At 37.1% G+C, this 4,881-nt stretch overlaps 1 long non-coding RNA gene across 1 annotated transcript; it reads left to right on the top strand.

Moving 5' to 3' along the window:
• Positions 1–265: 265 nt before the first annotated feature.
• LOC139354535 (uncharacterized) lies at positions 266–731 on the top strand. The gene is made up of 3 exons (XR_011605510.1): positions 266–440; positions 507–596; positions 651–731. It is a non-coding gene; the product is annotated as an uncharacterized lncRNA (long non-coding RNA).
• Positions 732–4,881: the final 4,150 nt, after the last annotated feature.

Consider the following 4,881-nt stretch of genomic DNA (forward strand, 5'->3'; position numbering starts at 1 on the left):
TATCGAAAAAAACAACAAATATTGTTTTATAAAAGTAAACTATTTGATTATAGTAAAATTTAGTATATTGAATTTACTTATAATGTTATATTTACTTATTATACATTTTTATTCCAATATAATTTTTCAGTTAAGTTATAGAAATTTAGTCCGTTAAAATTGGTTTAAGTATTTAAAACCCTTAAGTATTAACATTTAAAAAAGGAATCGTATTGTATTTTTTACTCAAGAAGTAAAAACTATATAGTCGGATATGTAATTCACTTTAGAAAGGGTATAGGTGCAGTGGCACGCGCCAACAGCGAAGAGAAAACAAAAGAAATCTAGTAAAGGGGTGAGAAGACTTGGTGCATTCTGTTTGAGTGATTGAAAGGGAAGCATCCATTTTAATGGTGCGCAGCAGAGTTACTTTAATCGTTTAGTTAATATAATAAAGTCAGGTAAGTGCTACATTAAGTTTAAGATGTTGTGCATTGTTCTTAGTTTAAAGTACGTAAATTTTGAAGGTATTCAATGGGTTCCGTTAGCCGAAAGTGGATGACGAAATGTTTTGTGCCAATAAAAATCCTGCAAAGGGTTAAACACAGCTATAAAAGGTAAATATACAATTAAACAAATAAAACGCATTTTTGAAACATATGTTTTTTCAGGAGCGTTGGCCAAGGATTCAGAGGACCCGGACAAAGGTTTAAGAACGGCGATGACTAACGTTAAAAATATGCTTACGAAGCATAAAAACAGAAACAATAATTGTACAATTTTTGAAAATCTAAATAATACCATATAATTAAAATGAATTAAAATGAAATTAAATATGTATGTATTTTAAATTTTATATTTTTTTAATTGAAAACTCAAGGAAAAATTCTAATTTTCACAAGTGATTCACTTGGGACGTGTCCCTTGCAAGTGATTTCACAAGTGAAAACTCAAGGAAAAATTCTGATTTTCCCAAGAGATTCACTTGGGACGAGTCACCGGCACGTGACAGGCCATACGAAAAATGAGTATAAGGAACAAGTGAAATCCCGTAGGACTTCGAAAAATTTTCATTTGAAATTTCACTTGTGAAAATGCGGACATCCCATACAATTTTCTATATGGAGCGTCACTTGTTCTTTACTTGTGCACGAGGACATGTCCCAGGTGATTCCCAAGGTGTTTCACAAGTGAAACTTTTTTTTGGAACTGAAGGGTAGTACTCACATCTCTTCCGCAAAGAGAACGCACAAAAAGTAATTTTGGGCTCTTCCTCTCTCGCCATGTCTCAGACGGAAAAGTGCGTGTGATGGGAAGGAGGCCCAGCAACTAAAATATATAGACTTTTGTGCACCCTTGCCTTTTGAATAATGCGACATTTGTTCGTAAATGATAAAACAACCATTTAAAATAAAAGGTTTCTGTTTTAAAATATTTGTATTTCTTAATCAAATTTATAGGTTTATTAATACTATTTAATAATATGTGAAGTTTTAAGAATATATTTTTATAAACCGATTTGCATAGTCGGATATGTCTATAAATACCCTGCTTATATGTGCAAGATGCATAGACCAAACGGGACATGCCAAAAAAACAGAGCAACAACGGATTAGCGGAACCTTTGTTGTTGTTGCTTGTTGTTTTTCTGTAAGGCACGCGACTTCTTTCGTCTTTTTCACTTGGGTTTACTTATGTGAAGGAGTTAGAATTGCACGCAATTAAGGTAGTTAAATAAAATAAACCAGTGGTTTAAAAGTGATACCTATACGATTTCCAGGTAAGTCTGTCGCAGACCAATATTTATTTAATCAGTGGGAGTAAAAACAAGTTAAAGTATATTGAAAAAATGGAAAATAGAAGACTCCCAAAAAAACACGTGGCGGAAAAAAAATAGCTGTGAAAAATATTAATTTTTGACGTGAAAAACAACAAACGATGCATATAAATAAACAAATGAATAAATCTGTGAAAAAATTTGAAAATCTTATTGAGTGCTAAGTTCCTAGGGACCAAAAATAAGAGATGCTTGTTTTTATAACTTATGATTTTTTGTATTAATAACATTAAAGCACAATTTTTATTTTTGTGTAAGTAAACGAGCATGGCTATTTAAATAAAAATCTCAAACATCTCTAATTTTCCGTCCCTGGAAAAGTGGTATTTTTTCCGCATCTGCAAAATAAATAAATAATTTAATAAATAATAAAAAAAATACATAAATAATTTTTTACAACAAAATAAAATAAATCAAGTGACCGAAAACAAAAGTTTGCAAATTTCTTCTCGATATTTTTTTAATTTTCTTATATTCTATAAAAAAATGGAAGGCTAAGTCGTTCCATCTTAAGCATATTATCCGAGGAACTTGTTCTGTCCCACAACTTGGAGGGGGGCAAAACAAGAAGAGGCTCAGACTACCCAAATTTCGCCCGTGCCTTATTAAGTAAGTTTTTGTTGAGGCTGAAAACTATTGTTTGTAAGTTTAATTTTTAAAAGACTTCTGGGATTTTTACATTGAATGCCAAAGATAACATTTCTTTTATTATAAATAAATTTTACAAATAACGATTACTTTCGGTCACTCGATTTTATTCTCGTCTTGTTTTATTTTTAAAACTAATTTTTTTCTAATACTAGATGCAATCGCCCTGGTGGATCCCTCTGAGCCTCCCGAAAAGGCGCTGCAGAAGGCAATGCAGTGCGTTAAAAACTTGAGTTGCACCAAAAAAAAGGCAACGCCGGCACCAGATGCTGAGAAGGAGGTGCCAGCGACCCCGATAACACCGGAAACCCCCGAGCTCAAATTTTAAAACAAACAAAAAAAAATAAAAATTACAACTGAAATTTTATATGCTGCTAAGCGCTCAACGTTTGCTGAATGTGCGCTTTTTCGCTGCTTGAATGAGCGCTCAACGTGTGCTGAATGTGCGCTTTTTCGCTGCTTGAATGAGCGCTCAACATGTGCTGAATGTGTGCTTTTTCCGCTGCTTAATCGAGCGCTCAACATGTGCTGAACGTGTGCTTTTTCTGCTGCTCAAAAAAGCGCTCAAAAGGGTGCTCAAAAAAGCGCTCAATGCGTGCTATTTTATGAGCACTGATGAACCCTAGGACATGCCTATGTTAACTTAAGCACTTAGTTCCATACAAATTGTGCGCTCATTGAGCGCTCAGTGATGAGCTTTTTGCAGTGATTGAGTGCTCAATAAGCGCTGAATGGTACTGTAGGGTATGTACAAATGTTGCAGTGGACAGGCATATGTACGTATATTAATAAGCATGCATCAGGAATATATGTGTGTATGTATGGGCGTATGATTTGTGTGTTTGTGGGAACTCGGAAATAGTTGTGTGTAAATTGCATTTTAAATTTGTAATTTGTAATAATTTTGGAAATTGGAAATAATGTGGACTGTATTATAAATGTCGCTGTAGAAATGTTGCAGGGTGTAACGCGAATGGAAGTATGTGTATATGAATACGAATATGTATGGAAATGGCAAATACGAAAAAGAAGCCGGAATATGGCGATCGTATGCACAATGGAAATGGCCGATCAGACAGATATAAGAAAATTGGGTTCTTGGGAAATATCTGACTGGTCAGCAATGGAAATATGGAATACTCGTATGTACTTATCTTGGATTTTTTGAAGAACTCGGAAAACTCCGCCGCTGAACGCTGGAACTCGTAAACTGTTGGCTCGACGGACCATGAACTGGAGGGTGGCGGCTTTCCTGGGTTCCTCAAGCTTGTGGTGGGGAATTTCCTGGAAGAAATATGCTTCAGGGCACAGAAAATGACTTGGCCTTCGTTTCATTTGGAACTTCACTTTATTAGCCACTGCGTGGGCTTTCTTTCAATGGTAACTTAGAACTAACAGCTTGTACTTAACTCTAAGGTTAGGAGAGCGGGGGTGGAGACTGTTAACAGTCCGAGAGCGAGATGAGAGACCATCTGGACGTAACTGCTCTCGTCTGTTAACCACTAACATTAACAGTAGCACCTCCTTGGCGCGGACACAGAGTTCTGCCAATTGAGGCCCGCCTCAAACTGTGGCTCATTCAGTTTTAATGCTAGAAAAAACATTTAACCAGAAATGTGTTGTTCTCATATACAGCTTTCGATTGACCCAAAAAAAAACGCCCAAAAAAATTCGCAAATATGAACGCGGATATCTCGAAAACTATCAAAGATGGAGAATTTGGATTTCCGATTTAGACTCCGTAACCTTGTACGTAGCGCTAGTTTGCAACGCGAATATGTCACGCCCACTCTAACGCCCACAAACCGTCTTAACCTGTGGCGCCTACAATTTTCATGCTAACTACAAAATCTTAACTGAAATGTATTAGACAAGTCAATACCTATCGGTTGATTGCGTCGCCCACCCTAACGCCCACAAGCCACCAAAGCCTGTGGCGCCCACAATGTTCATGCCAGAAAACAATTTTAACTTTTATGTATTAGTCTCGTCAATACCTATCGATTGCCCACTCGAACGCCCATAACGCGCTTTTTAATCTCGCTTTGCTGCTTGCACACCTCCATTTCCCTTTGGTCCTTTAAACTGAGTAACGGGTATCTGATAGTCGCGGTACTCGACTATAGCGACCGTTCGAAATTTGTCATTGCGAGCGCCGAGTGCAGGCAGATTATAAGAAAAAGAGAGAGGGTGAATCTCCGAAGAGAGAGCAGTGCTGGGGAACGTTAAATTGTGGAGTCAGTTGGGGCGAATTCAAATTCAAACGGGACCCGAAATGTCGGAAAAAGGAGCTCGTTTTCAAAGGAGACAAATGGCCGACCCTAGGTCGGTACAGATTTGATGTCGGCGGCGCCCAGTCGCACGGTCTCGAAAGAAAGAAATCTCCCTTAGCAGTTGCGAGATTCAGGTGGCCATCA

The sequence above is a fragment of the Drosophila suzukii genome (assembly GCF_043229965.1).
Source record: "Drosophila suzukii chromosome 2 unlocalized genomic scaffold, CBGP_Dsuzu_IsoJpt1.0 scf_2c, whole genome shotgun sequence".
NCBI classification, from domain to species: Eukaryota; Metazoa; Arthropoda; class Insecta; order Diptera; family Drosophilidae; genus Drosophila; species Drosophila suzukii.